Below are 16,010 nucleotides of genomic sequence, written 5' to 3'. Positions count from 1 at the left end.
AAATTTCACCAATTTTGACTTCATTAAGTTTGGAATTTGTGATCATTTACAATGCTTCAGCCTAAAGGCAACCTTTAATAATAAGACTAACAGATGACAAGCTTAAAGTATACAAAGGAGGAAAGTTAAAACCCCTTGATAAGGCTGATACTACTAGTTACAAATAAATTTGAGTTAAGCACATCTACTTGGACACATATTCTGCCTAACAATTGAAACAAAGATGCATTTCTTTTCAAATTAGACTTTTCTTCTAATCGTAGCAGATATTTCATTTATTCCTAATAGTCTTTTATATAATCATAAAAATTATGAACTGGATGGAACATTACAAATAATGTAATGCAAAGTCTCATTTTGTAGATGTGGAAATTGAGGTCAATTGGGGTAATTTATATAACACATCCTATTAATGTCTAGACCTGGTCTTTTCTGTCTCAGGGTTTCTACTACTGGGTGATACTTCTCTCTTTCTTTCTTCTCATTAAAACAAATTAGTGAACTCTTAATATAGTCACAGTCCTTCTTGAAAAAAATTATTACTTTTTGCCCTACATTTCATAAACTATAAAATAGAGGGATGTGATTAGTCAGTCAGCTCTAAAATTACATCAGAGCCTAAAACTAAATTATCTACTTTCTCTGAGATCCTAGAACTTTTCTTTCTTTCTTTTTGTGACTATCTTAAGGAATTTTCATTTTCTATCAGATAAAAAATACTCTCTGAAGATATTGGGCTATATTTTATCTTGTACAAGATTATAGTCACTGTGAAATCAAGTGGTTCCCTTATTCAGAAAATCATTAACTACTTGTAGAAAAGATACAAAGACATCAGTTCTCTTCTGCTTTTTGTTTTAGTAAATAAAAGTAGTTTTTTTTAATGCTGCACATTGAAATTATTTTTTAATTGAGAAGAAACAAAATTTTTCTCCCTCTTTCTCATTGTTCATGTTATCTTGAAGATTTGGATTTAAAAGAATTATGAATAATCTGTTTTGTACTAAAAGTCATAAGTATTTTCATAAGTTTGTTTTTAGCTCTTTTTATTTTTCTGTGCTACTGTGTTTCAACATGGCTATATATCCCAGTAATATATCTGGTGGAACTATAAATGAAGTTATAATACTTGATAATGTATTATATTGTAGTAAATATATATCTAGTAAAGCACACACATATATGTAGTAAAACACCATTGTTGCTGGGTAAATGGAGCATTCCTGTGATACCAGCAGCTGAGGAGACAGAGGCCAGAGGATCACAAGCTGTAGGCCAGACTCAGCAATTTAGCAAGACCCTCAGTAACTTGGTGAGATTCTCCCTTGAAAACAAAAAGTAAAAAGAACTGGGGATGTAGCTCAGAGGTATAGTGCCCCTAGGTTTAATTCCCAGTACTAAAAAAAAATTAATTAAAAAAAAAAGGAAAAGCAATAGTGTGTAAACTGACTGATTTATGCTTATTAAAATGAAAACATCTTAACATATATCATAGTGAATTATATAAAATAAATTTGTCCTTAATCTTGACTAATTATCTGTTGGGGGCTGTGCCATGTTGGCGGCGCCAGGATGGCGCCTGATCACATTGGCAGCGAGGAGGTTAATTGACATAAGCACACTCAGGTGATTTTCTCATCCACACACACAATGTACGTGCATGTGTTCTCCAGCACTAATTGCCTGCTCAGAGCGCCTCACCTAATCTTTGCGTGGGAGGCGTGGCCCTGCTCTCCGCCTCCTGGAGGTGATATAAGCGTAGGCCGAGCGAGACAGAGAAACGGCAGCCATTAGCAGAAAAGCAGTAGCAGAAGACACACGCGCGGCAGCAGCCAGAGGGAAAAACACGCATAGCAGCCATTAGCAGAAAAGCAGCTAGGACACACAGAGAAGCAGAAGAACACGCTCGGCATCAGCGAGTAGGGGCAGCGGCGGAAGGCAGATCGCAGAACAGAGAACTGAGACGCATCACTAGGGCACCTTAGGTAGACGAACCCTTAGTTCACAGGATGCAGGACTTTAAGGCGTGGCAAGTCTCTTCCTCTAAGCTCTAAGCAAAGCCTGTCCTTCTCTCAAAGTCTCTCTTAAGCAAAGTCTCTCTCTCTCTCCTCTCAAAGCAAGTAAACCTCATTTCCTCTATCCTCTATAAACAAACAAGCAAGAAAGCAGTGTACTAAAGAGAAAGATAGAAGTGCCTCAGTTTCCACTCCACCACCCATAAGACCCATGCAAGTTGTTGCTGCAGGCGGTGACAAATATCCACGGATTTTGGAACTGCAAAGAGCCAGCAACAATTGTCTTAATACTTTAGTTTTATTTATTTTTATGAAGTGCTGCTGAAGATCGAACCCAGTGCCTCATACATGCTAGGCAAGCACTCTACCACTGAGCAACAACGCTAGCCTGTGACTAATGTTTAATAGAAGATGTTGTTTAAAAATAAAATGAAAGAAAAATGCTGTAGTGAAGGTGAGAAAAAATGTTTCAAAGGTGTAAATATTAAGTAAAATGTGAACTGATTTGACTTTTAGATATATCATAAGACAGTATAATTGCAAGTCAGCTATAATTAAAATGAAGTACTTTCTCTTAGGGCATAGTGTATTATTTACATTTGAGGAATTTATAAAGAAAAAAAGTTTCATTTTGTGCTTACAGTTTGTAACGTATTACTCTACTCTGCCAATCACTTATTTTAGAAACACAATTGTGAGTCCTTAGTGATGGGAAATACAGTATAAGAAATGCATCCATGTTTGAACACTGTGGAGTGCATTTACACAACCCTACAAGGCACAGGTTAATCACCAAATGTGGACTCTACCATGACTGGACATGGTAAACCTGAGATGGGTGGCATACTGCTTTGCAGTAAACTTCTCCACAAGTAGGAGGTGCGTACTCTAAAATAATAATCAAAAGTAACAATGTCACTTATTAATATAAGCGTTATTCACTGTGCATAATTTATGTGCTATGCTCTTATAAAACTGCAACACAGTAGGTCAGTCTGTACCAGCATCATCACAAACATACAAGTGATACCTTCTATGGTTATAACATCAACAAGCAACAGGAAGGTTTCAACTATGTTATAGTCTTCGGGGACCACCATTGTGCATTAGGTCTGTCCTTATCTGAAGTGCCTTTATGTAGCTTCTGACTGCAATATCTTTTTGTTTGACAGAAAATCTTTCAAAACACTAAATTCTTTTTATTCTTTTGCATTGAATCATTCCCTGAATATGAGCTATGGTTTAGCATAAAAGATATTTATTCTCTTGAAAAAATAAAGTCAAACAGATCAAGTACCTAGGAAATTATGATCTATAGACTGAAACATTCATACTTAAATTGAAACTACCTTTGTAAAATTTTTATTTTGAAGCTCTTAAAGTCATGACTCCAATGAGAGAACATGCCAGAGATACAATTTCCTACTTTGCAACTGCAGAGAAGATTGGAATGGCATTGAGGTCAAGCCTGTGGTTGGCAGAACAGGGGCAGGAGCTATCACATCTCCCAGTTAATCTCAACACATCGGTGGATTCTGGAAAAGGAAGGACTGCTTTATTGAACTGTCTCCAGACATGAGCCAAAGTGCTGTGCATGCTGCCAGCTATTTGCTGGAAACACTCTGCTGTTAGTCCTTGGGATGGACGAACAATGGAGACAACTGCCTCCCTGCTTCTGGCAGTTTTCTTTTCTTTCCTTTATCTTTAAATTAATGCAATCATGTGCAGTACACTTTGTGATCTTTAACCTTCTGTTTCTATATTTCACTTGTTTTTATTTTATTTTGTCTGCCCTAGCATTTCTTTCACGTTCCCCTCAACTATTCTGCCTTTTGGTTCCTTCTTATCTTAAACAGAAGAAAAGGTGTCACAATTTATGTAAGCAACACAACCATTTTATCCACCAAAACATCTGCCATTATTCAACCTGCACATAGCTTGAATAAGAGAATCAGAAGCAAAGAACATACTTGTGTAAGCATAAACTCATGTAACCATTTAACTTGTAATTGCCCTTTTATTAACCATTTTAATTAATAGAAAGTACTAATCTTAAATTAGTATTTAAATCTGGTTAAATTTTGCTTCAGAAGAGATGGAAAGATCAGCTTAGAGATCATAGACTCTTTCAAAGGAAATACCTAAGCTCTTTTACTTCTTCTCCCTGAGATTCAAACTTAGAGAAAAATGTTAATGCTGGGTATACTTGATGGGACAAGTAAGAACAATATGGCCACTGCGATAAAGCTAATAATTAGTATATAGAACAGACCAAATCCTGCAGTTGATTCCTTTACCAAGTAGTTTCTGGGGACAGGAAGCAACAATCAATTTAAGAGATTAAATTATTTCACTCAAGCCTCCAAAGGTAGACTGCTAGGAAATATTGCACTCACTTTTAAAGACACGAAACACTGGTTAGCTTTCCACAAAGTATCCTGGAATAAATAAATCCTGGGAGGGTTACAGGATGTGATTCCTTAACTATTAAAGAACCATTTCAACTGTAGGAGAAAAACTTCAACCAAAAGTCACTTCCTGTTGCACAGCCTGGAGGCTCATAAAAATCTTCCTTGGGCTCCTGTGCCTAGAAGCCTAGTATGGCATCAGTCAATCTGTCTTCACTGCCCACTGAATCATACTCATTCACCACAGCCTATGGCATGTATGATGCTCCCAATAAATATGTATTGAATAGAAATCTAAAAACTGTCAACAGAACAGTGTCATGACAGAAAAAGCATGGTAGTTTGGGCCAATTTATAGACGACACATATTTGCTAAACTGGTATATTACTATGGTAATATTACTATATTATTTTCTCTATTATTAACAAACATATTTCATAATAAACTTTTAAAATATGAAGTATGTATTGTGTATTTTATTTTGTTTCTTGATGCAAACTTTCCACATCTAAACAAAGGGGCACATAAGTATGATTTGTAACCACAAAATATTTTCTACTTTGTCTAGCTCATGTTAACTTTCCCATTACCTGTGATAAATAATTTTATCTACAATAAAAGAGAAGGGTCAGAGTCTCCTTCTATTTCAAAATGTGTAAAGAAATACATCTTGCTAATTTTCACAATGAGATTTGAGACTGTTCTAGTTTCAACATTGACTTTTATAGGAGTGAATTTTAAAGTGCAGGTTATCAATTGATATTTGAATTTACACATAGGTTTTAAAAAATATGATTAGGAACTTCAGAATTTGAAAGACACTGGAATCCTTTCCATCTCATACCCATATTTTACAAATGAGAAAAAATAAAGTGATAAGAGTTATGTGAAGTTTTACAAGGGTCCAGCGATAGTTTAGGAAATAACTTAGATTAAAAGTCAGTAAAGGCTGGGTATCAGCACACCATCTAAGGTTAAATAAACCATTATTTAGGCCCAAGGCATTTGAGATATGCATTATAAACTAAATGTAGAAATAATTCTAAACAGCACAAGATTAAAGGAAAGTCTATATAAATACTATTTCATGAGAAGCTTGAAATGAGAAATGCATTCAGATGTATATATTCTTGATGAAAATGTTTTTCTCAAAATTTCTTAGATATTAATGTTGAAAATCATGAACTTAGTTCTCCTAAGGTTATTTTTGTATTCCTGTAAGATGCTTTTAACTGCAAATAAATGTATCCATTATATAGTAAAGATACACTTTTTGAAATTCCATGAATGTAAAAAGGGTCTTTCAGAATTAATAGTTAATCGTTACCATATCCTTGTGTGAATGTAAACAGGGCTTCCACTCAGCACATTAAGGAGATTATCAAATATAATTAAAAGACATGCTTTAGGTTCAGAGATTTCTTAAAATCTACTTGTCAGAAAAATCTATACTTTAATGCTTAAAAAATGAATTAAATCTTGGAATTAAAATGTCAAGATTGACATATGTTTCCAAGAACACATGGGATAAAGACAGTTACATCACAGAACGGCGGGCACCCAGAGAGGACAGCTGCAGTGGAAATATACCTGTCCCTGCAACCCTGATAAAAGAAGGGATAGCCTAAGCTATGTAATCTGTGCAAGAGTTGAAAGGGAAGATTTGATAAAAAGACTTTGTTCCTAAGCAGAAGAATCAGCATGTTCCAAAGACTAGCTGCTTGAGGAAGCCTAAAGTAATTTTGAAAATGTGAAGATTTCAAACTGACTAGACTATTGCTGCACAGGATATGGCAAGGGATGTTAATATGACCACAAAAGGGTCAGACTGCCAACACCCTTAGGAGCCATATAAGGAAATCTTTAGTTTTGTCATCAGAGCAATGGAAAATTATCAACAACTTTGTCCACATAAACCTAGAGAGCAACAAAATGCAGATTCGTAATGGAAGACTAGGGACACCTTATGTGTTATAGGACTACAGAAAAGGTGAAGGTAAATGGTTATTGCAGGCAGAAAATCTTCTAAGAAAAAGTAGAATTTAAGAGGTGCTTAAGGCTATGTGGCATATGACCAGTTAATAAAGAGGCATAAGACAACAGTTAATATCATGACAAACAGCATGGATTGTTTGAGGCAATGTATACTAGTCCATTGTCTATTTCTAACAAAATACCACATTAAGTTATAAGAAACAGACATTTATTTTGAGTCAGAATTCTGGAGGTCCAAAGTCACAGGTCCACATCTGGTGATGTCTTGCTACCCAGAGAGTCCTTAGGTAGTCCAGGGTACCACAAGGCAGGAGAAAGATATACGTATAGGTCTCTTCTGATTTCTCTCTCTTCTCAAAAAGTCACCAGGGTTCCATCATAAGGGAATCCATTCTAATAACCTTATCTAATCTCCTAATCACCCCTCCCCCAAAGACTTCATCTCTAAACACTGAACTTAGGTTCATAACAGGGAATACACTTCAACACAAGAAACCAGGAGGAACACACTCAAACCATGTCCAAACCTTAGAATATGACATAGAGTTGTGTTTTAGTCAGCTTTTTCACTACTGTGACTAAATGACCCAACAAGCACAACTGTAGAGAAGGAAGAGTTTATTTGAGGGTTCACAGTTTCAGAGGTTTTAGTGCATAGAAGGACAGCTCCATTCCTCAGGGCTCGAGGTGAGGGTGAATGTCATGGTGGCAGAGGGAAGCAGCGTGTACCATCAGAAAGCAGAGAGAGACTCCACTCTCCAGATACAAAATATATACCCTATAGCCACGCCCCAATACCCACCTCCTCCAGCTGCACCCTAGCACTTCAATTAATCCCATCAGGGATTAATTCACTAATTGGGTTAAGACTCTTACAACCCAATCATTTCTTCTCTGAATCTCCCTATATTGTCTCAAATGTGAGCTTTTGGTGGACACCTCACATCCAAACTATAACAAGTTGATTTGACAGAAAATTGCAAGAAAGAAGGAATGATAAGGTAAATAAACAGAATGGGACTTTCAAGATGGCAAAATAGAGAAGAATATTTTCCTGGCCGTGCCCTGGCAGGGAAACCAAGAAAACTAACAGACAGCTTCTCAGCAAGGTGTGTGAAGAGAATAAAGGTGGGGGGACTTTACTGGAATTTAAAAATGGACACTCAAAGCAGATCTGGGACTAAAGAGGTTGGATAAAGTAAGGACGAAATTCCCAGTGCCACAGCTGCTGCAGTGGCCAGAGGCACTAGCCAGGGTGGTCCCTCCATGAGCAAAGTAGAGGGACAAGGGTATTAAAGGAACCTGCAGTTTTAGGAGGCCTGAGGCACATCTGAGTATGGGGAGATCAGAGATCAAAGACACTGCCTACCTAAACTGAAAAGCTTACTGCACAATATCCTTGTGCAGGAAAGAAGCTGCCATCTCTCCTGGTGGAATGTGGAGAACAGAGCAAGGAACCATTTTGCTGTGCAGAGGCCTGTGGCTGAAGGGGCTGATTCCTGGCAAACAAAAGTTTGGCCTGAAACACAAAACTGGCAAACACACATTGCATAATATACAGTGTGCCTAAGTGACCAGGAGAAAACTAAACATGGAGAGAAGTTTACACAGGGGACAATTGGATGGGGAAACCCACCTGGCTCTCCCCCTGCCCCTGCACTACAGTTGCTTGCAGGACCAGCTGCGAGAAAAGTGCCTGGTCAGGAATTCAAAATGGCAGTGGGCAGGAGAGATTGAATTTAGAGGCTGAACCCAAGACCAAGATGTGGGGTCTGCAGGTAATGTAGTAGACTAAGAACTGGTTCCTCCACCACATGAGTGGAACCCAGGGAGAATCCTGGAGTGCAGTCTTCCAGTTTGGATGGGAAATTGCTGGGCCCTGGAGGTGAGCTGATTTAAAATTTTCAGAGCAGCTGGAGCCACCTAGGCCTAATCCCTACCTCCAGGAATTCCCCACCTATAGGATTACCTGTCTCACTCCAGCAATATGAAGGGTGGAGAATCATGCTCTAGATGACCCTACCGAACACGGCTGAGAAGCTGAAGATCTTTTAAATTACAACAAAAATAATTCTTTAACTTTTCATTGATATTTTCTCTCTCCCTTTCTCTCTCTTTTTTTTTTTTTTTCCTTTCTTTTCTTTATTCTTCTTTTCCCCGATTAATTGTAACCGTAAGGTTATTTGGACATCTATACAAATGCATATTTGTTTTCTTTTCTCATTTTTAGGACTTTTGAAGTCAGTTATTTTAAATGGATCAGTTTTTTAGGACTAGGATGTTTGATTATTATATTTCAGTTTTGCTTTGTAATCTTTTATCTTTATTTTTAATTTTTTAAAATTTTTACTTTATATATTTTTCTCTCACCTGTTTCCCTCAATTCACTTTTTATCTTTGCTTTGGCTAATGACTAATCTCTATTGTTCTCTCTTTCACTCTTCCTTTCATTTTTTACTTCTATCTTCTCTCCTCCTCCCTCATCATCATCACATCCTATATCCCTTCTGTTCTCTCCATGTTCACCATTTGAAATTGTAAATGTTTTAACAAACTTACTGTTTTATTTTAGTCAGTAGCTGGTCATATCATTTATGCTTATTGTGACAATTAACATTGTAGTCATCATAGCAGAAACTGTTTGGTTTAATGTTGTATGTTATTTGCATTGGTTGCTGTTATTATTTGTCTCCCCCTAAATGGTGAGGTGCTGAAAACTTTTAGAAACACTGTAAGTCCAGAGGGCAGAAACACTACTGCCTAAAATCCACACTGTTAGATGGGTAGACACACAAACAACATGAAAAATCAAGGGAAAAAATTTCTCCAAATAAGCCAAGATACTCCAATAATATAATCCATTGACACCACAGTGGAAGAAATGTCAGAGAAGGGTTACAATGAACTGCAAGATAAAGGATGATGTACGGAGTTAAATCAGAGAGAAAACACAGGAAGTGAAAAATCACTTCAATAAAGAGAGATTCTGAAAAAAAAAAAATCAAGCAGAAATCCTGAAAATGAAGGGATCAAGAAACCAAATTAAAAAGTCAATGGAAAGCATCACCAATAGTCTAGATCACTTGGAAGACAGAGTTTCAGGAAATGAAGAAAAAAATATGATCTAGAAAACAAAGTTGACCATGGAGAAAAGGTGTTAAGGGATGATGAACAGAACTTCCAAGAAATATGGGATAACTTAAAAAGACCACATTTAAGACTTATCATAATAGATGAAGGCCTGAAGATACAAATGAAAGAAATGCACAATCTTTTCAATGAAATAATATCAGAAAATTTCCCCAACCTAAAGAATAAAATGGAAAATCAAACACAGGAGGCTGACAGGACCCAAAAATATACAAAATTACAAGGGACCCACCCTAAGGCACATTATCATGAAAATGCCTAACTTACAGAATGATAGAAAAATTAAAGGTTGTCAGAGAAAAATGAAGTTAAGATTTAAAGAGAAACTAATCTGAATCTCAGCTGACTTCTCAACTCAGATCCTCAAAGCTAGGAGGTCTTGGAATAGTAATATGTCAAGCTCTAAAAGAAAATGGATATCAGCCAAGAATATTATACCCAGAAAATGAAACTTCAGAATCACCAATGAAATATAAACCTTCCATGATAAAAAAAATGTTGAAAGAATCCACAACAAGAAAGCCTGCACAAAACATACTCAATAAGATATGTTATAAAGAAGAAATGAAAATAAAATGAAGGTCAACAAAGGGAGGAACTATGCTGGAAGAAGAGTCAATCAAAGGAGAAACTAATTCAAATTAAAAATGAGAAATAAATCAAAATGGCAGGGAATAAAAATCATATCTCAATACTAACATTGAATCTAAATGGCCTAAACTCATCAACCAAAAGACACAGACTGGATTAAAAAACAAGACCCAACAATGTGCTATCTCCAAGAGAATCACCTCATACAAAAAGATATCCACAGACTAAAGGTAAAAGTATGGGAAAAAACATATCATTCTCATGGATCTCGTAAACCAGCAGGGGCTTCTATACTCATATCAGGTAAAGTGGACTTCAAGTCAAGGTTAATTGGAAGGGACAAAGAATGACATTTTGTACTGCTTAATGGAATTATGCATCAATATGACATAACAATCATAAATATTTATTCCCCAAACAATAGAGAATCTATACCCATCAAACACTTCTCAATATCAAGAATCAAATAGACCAAAACACAATATATTACGTGGTGATTTTAACACACCTCTCTCAACACTGGATAGATTCTCCAAACAAAAACTAAACAAAGAAGCTACAGAACTAAAAAATATAATCAATAATTTGGAGTTTTTCTTCCCCCCCGAGGCGCCAGGGATTCGAACCATGCCCTTGCACATGCTAGGCAAGCACTCTCCAACAGGAGCTATTTCTTCAGGCCCTACAGAGTGGGAGAAAATCTTTGCCACTAATACTTTAGATAGATCACTAATTTCCAGAATATATAAAGAACTCAAAAAACTCTACACCAAGAATACAAATAACCCAATCAACAAATGGGCTAAGGAAATGAACAGATACTTCACAGAAGAAGATCTACAAGCAATCAACAGATACATGAAAAAATGTTCAACATCTCTTGTAATAAGAAAAATGCAAATCAAAACTACCCTAAGATTCCATTTCATCCCAATTAGAATGGTGATTATCAAGAATACAAGCAACAAAAGGTGTTGGTGAGGATGTAGGGAAAAAGGTGTTGGCGAGGATGTGGGGAAAAAGGTACGTTCATACATTTCTAGCAGGGCTGCAAATTAGTGCAGTCACTCTGGAAAGCAGTGTGGAGATTCCTTAGAAAACTTGGAATGGAACCACCATTTGACCCAGCTATCCCACTCCTTGGCCTATACTCAAAGGACTTAAAATCAGTATACTACAGTGATGCAGCCACATCAGTGTTCATGTGTGCTCAATTCACAATAGCCAGATTGTGGAACCAACCTAGATGTCCTTCAGTTGATGAATGGATAAAGAAACTGTGGTATATATATACAATGGAATATTACTCAGCCATAAAGAATAATAAAATTATGGCATTTGCAGGTAAATGGATAAAATTGGAGAATATCATACTGAGATAAGCCAATCCAAAAAACCAAAGGATGAATGATCTCGCTGATAAGTGGATGATGATACATAATGGAGGGTGGAAGGGAGACAAGAATGAAGGAAGGAGGGTCTGTATAGAGGGAAAAGAGGGGTGGGAGGGGTGGGGGGAAGGAAAAATAAACAGAATGAATAAAACACCATTACCCTATGTAAATGTATGATTACACAATGGTATGCCTCTACTTCATGTAGAACCAGAGAAACAAGTTGTGCCCCATTTGTTGACAAAAAAAAAAAAATTAAACTGAACAGACATATATATACAATTTCATTGATCAACGATTAATAACTTTCTTCTCAGCAGCACAAAAATTTCCTTCTAAAATAGACAATATCTTAGAACACCAAACAACTCTTAGCATATACAAAAAAAAATAGAGACCTCACCTTCTATCAGAAAATAATGAGACAAATTAGAAATCAATGATAAAATAAAAAATAGAAGCTACTTCATCACCTGGAGGCTAAATCATGTGTTGAATGACCAACGGATAGCAGAAGAAGTCAGAGATGAAATAAAAAAAAAATATACTTAGAGATAAATTGGAATATCAATACAACATATCACAATCTCTGGAACATTATGAAGGTAATGTGAAGAGGAAAGTTCATTGAATTGAGCTTATTCCTTAAAAGAACTGGAATTCAATAATTAAATAACATAAAATTACATTTCAAAGTCCTAGAGAAAGAAGAACATCAAAAGCAATAGAGGAAAAAATAAAATTAAAATTGCAACTGAAATCAATAAAATTGAAATAAAAGAAATAATCCAAAAAATCAACAAAACAAAAAGTTGGTTCTTTGAAAAATTAAATAAAATCAATAAACCCTTAGCCAATCTAACAAGGAGAGAAAAAAATTACTAAATTTGCGATGAAAAAGGATATATCACAATGGACACTAATGAAATACAGACAATAATCAGAAACTATTTTGAAAATTTGATAAAATAGATAATCTTGAAGACAAATTTCTAGAGACATATGACCTTCTCAAATTGAATTAGGAAAACAGAAAATTTAAACAGATCAATTTCTAGCAATGACATTGAAGATGCTATCAAAAGTCTACCAAGAAAGAAAAGCCCAGGACCAGACACATTCTCAGCCAAGTTCTATCAGACCTTCAAAGGAGAACTAACCCCAATCCTTCTTAAGTTATTCCATGAAATAGAAAAGGAGGTTACCCTTCCAAACTCATCCTTCAAAGCTGGTATCACCCTGATACCAAAACCAGACAAAGACATATCAAGGAAAGAAAATTTCAGACCAATATTCCTGATGAACATAGATGCAAAAATTCTTAATAAAATACTGGCAAATTTCATACGAAAACATATTAAAGAGATAATGCATGATGATCAAGTGGAGTTAATTCTAGAGATGCAAGGATGGTTCAACATATAGAAATCAATAAATGTAATTCATCACATCAATAGACTTAAAGACAAGAAAAACTTGATTATTTCTATAGAAAAAGCATTTGACAAAACAGAATCCATTCATCTTCAAAATACTAGAAAAATTAAGGATGGTTGGAACATACCTCAACATTGTTAAAGCTTTATATGCTAAACCCAAGACTGACATCATTCTACATGGAGAAAAATTGAAAGCATCCCTCTAAAAACTGGAACAAGACAAGGATGCTCTCTTTCACCACTTCTATTCAACATAGTCCTGGAAACTCTAGCCAGAGCAATTAGACAGAAGAAGAAATTAAAGGGTTAGGGATACAAATAGGGAAAGAAGAACTCAAAGGATCCCTATTTGTTGATGACATGATTCTATATTTAGAAGACCCAAAGTTCCACCAGAAAACTTCTAGAACTCACAAATTAATTCAGAAAAGTAGCAGGATATAAAATTATACCTGTAAATTAATTGTATTTATATGTATAAGTGATGAATCAACTGAAAGAGAAATTAGGAAAACTTCCCATTCATAATAGCCTCAAAAACTATTTGGAAATCAATCTAACAAAAGAGGTCAAAGACCTCTACAATGAAAACTACAGAACTTGAAAGAAAGAAGTTGAAAAAGACCTTAGAAGATGCAAACATCTCCCATGTACTTGGAATTTATATTGTCAAAATGACCATACTACCAAAAGCTCTATACAGATTTGAGGTAATTTCTATTATGGTTCTGATGATGTTCTTCATAGAAATAGAAAAAGCAATCATGAAATTCATCTGGAAAAATAAGAGATCCAGAATAGCTAAAGAACTCCTTAGCAATAAAAGTGAAGCAGGAGGCATCACAAGACCAGACTTTATACTATACTACGGAGCCATAGCAACAAAAATGGCATGGGGTATTTGATTGAAGAAGGGCACAGTGCTTGAAGACCAGGACAAAAAGACAGCCATCAGAAAAGCTAAGTCTGCCATATAGTAAGGATCAGGAGATCTGATCCTGTTTGAAGAACCATCCCTGATAACAGAATTTGGGGTTGTCTCCCACTTCATCCTTCTAGACCATCCCAGAAGATTTGTAAGATGCCATCTGAGAAATCACTAGGAGTTCTTGGAAGGGAAAGAAGGAAGATTGTTGGTTGGAATAAAAACAGGGTTCAATGAGTTTCAGAAAGCGGGGTTCTCAAACTCATGGACAACGATCTGCCAAAGAAGACAACTTTAAAAAGCCAACTGAAGGCAACATGCAGAGAAGTAAGATGAGAAGGGCCTCCTCAGGAAATAAGACAGCTGGTCCACAGGCAAAGAATCTTGAGCCAACTCTCCCAGGAAGATGTAAGGGGTTGATCTGCAGAAAACACCCCTTCAGGATCCATGAGGAAGACAAGACAGAACAAAGAGAAGACTCCTGGACATACAGATTTGGCAGTACCGGTGAAGCACACCAGCCCCCTTGGAAGAAAAAGGGCTAGGCAGACCCCACGATGGAAAGTGAAGAGGCATTTAAGAATAGAATGGAAGTTAAAGTGAAAATTCCTGAAGAATTAAAACCATGGTTCCCTGAGGACTGGGACTTGGTAACCAGGCAGAAGCAGCTGTTTCAGCTTCCTGCTAAGAAGAATGTAGATGTTATTCTGGAAGAGTATGCAAATTGTAAGAAATCACAGGGGAATGATAAGGAATATGCAGTTAATGAAGTTGTGGCAGGATTAAAAGAGTATTTCAATGTAATTTTGGCCACTAAGCTGCTCTACAAATTTGAGGGGCCCCAGTATGCCGAAATCCTTTTGACCCACCCTGATGTGCCAATGTCCCAGGTTTATGGAGCGCCACACCTACTGAGATTATTTGTAAGAACTGCAGCAATGTTGGCTTATACACCCCTTGATGAGAAGACCCTTGTGTTATCATTGGGCTATCTGCAGGATTTCCTAAGATATCCGGCAAAGAATTCTTCTCTGTTTACTGCCAGAGATTACAAAGTGGCTTCTGCTGAGTACCACCTCAAAGCCCTGCGAGGGTCTACTGACCACTCACTATTATGTCTGGTATCTTTGAACACTTTCTGTTCTTAGTCTTTTCCTTGTGTCATTGATGTTCTTTAAAATCGTTAATGTATAACAGGGCTTAAGTTTCAGTTTGTTTTCTGTTCTGTTTAAACAAAATAAAAGGAGTGCACGTTCCTTTCCTCATTTCAAAGTTGCTACCAGTGTATGCAGTAATTAGACAAAGAAGAAAAATGCAAAGAAGAAATGTTTTATTGCCTAGTTGACACTGCTTGAAGGCTAATGGTTCCATCCCTTTGGCACTACACAATTTTCTAATATATGTTAAATGCTATGTGACAAATTGCCCTGATTCCTAGTGCCAAGGGTTCTACTTAATGTATATACCCCAAAATCCATACATTTGTGTTTTGTTTCTTTCTTTTTTTTTTTTTTTTTTTTTTAATGCTTGAAGTAAAACAGCTCATCTCTGCAAATCCATCTATTTTATTCCTTAGGCATTCTATCTTTGTTCAAATTGTTGAAGGATGTTGGTTTGTTTTGAGTCTAATGCACGTCCTAACATGATAAAGGCAATGCACAATAGTGTAGCCACAGTTTTCTAGAAACGTCGATATTTTAAGAATTGTATTTCAGATCTTAAATAAAATTTGTTTCTAAATTTCAAAGCAAAAAAAAAAGAAAAAGAAAAAGAAACGACACTGTATTGGCACCAAAACCGACATGAAGTCCAATGGTAAGGAATAGAAGCCACAGAGACAAATCCACATAAATACAGTTATCTCATCCTAGACAAAGTACCATAAGCATACATTGGAGGAATGATAGCCTTTTCAACAAATGGTGCTGGGGAAACTGGAAATTCATACATAGCACAATGAAATCTCTCATCCTGCACAAAATTGAACTCAAAGTGGATCAAGGACATAGGCATTAGACCAGAGACCCTACACCTACTAAAAGAAAAAGTGGGCCCAAACCTTCATCATGTTGGTTCAGGAACCAAATTCCTC

At 36.2% G+C, this 16,010-nt stretch overlaps 1 pseudogene across 1 annotated transcript; it reads left to right on the top strand.

The window, feature by feature from the left end:
- Positions 1 to 14,104: 14,104 nt before the first annotated feature.
- LOC306663034 (mortality factor 4-like protein 2) lies at positions 14,105 to 15,223 on the top strand (annotated as a pseudogene). Its single transcript has one exon. The product of its transcript is annotated as a mortality factor 4-like protein 2 (transcript).
- The last annotated feature ends 787 nt before the right edge of the window (positions 15,224 to 16,010 follow it).

The sequence above is a fragment of the Sciurus vulgaris genome (genome assembly GCF_902686455.1).
Source record: "Sciurus vulgaris genome assembly, chromosome: 5".
Taxonomy (NCBI): domain Eukaryota; kingdom Metazoa; phylum Chordata; class Mammalia; order Rodentia; family Sciuridae; genus Sciurus; species Sciurus vulgaris.
Note: the sequence above shows the minus strand (reverse complement) of the source record. Positions and strands in the feature narration are given on the sequence as shown.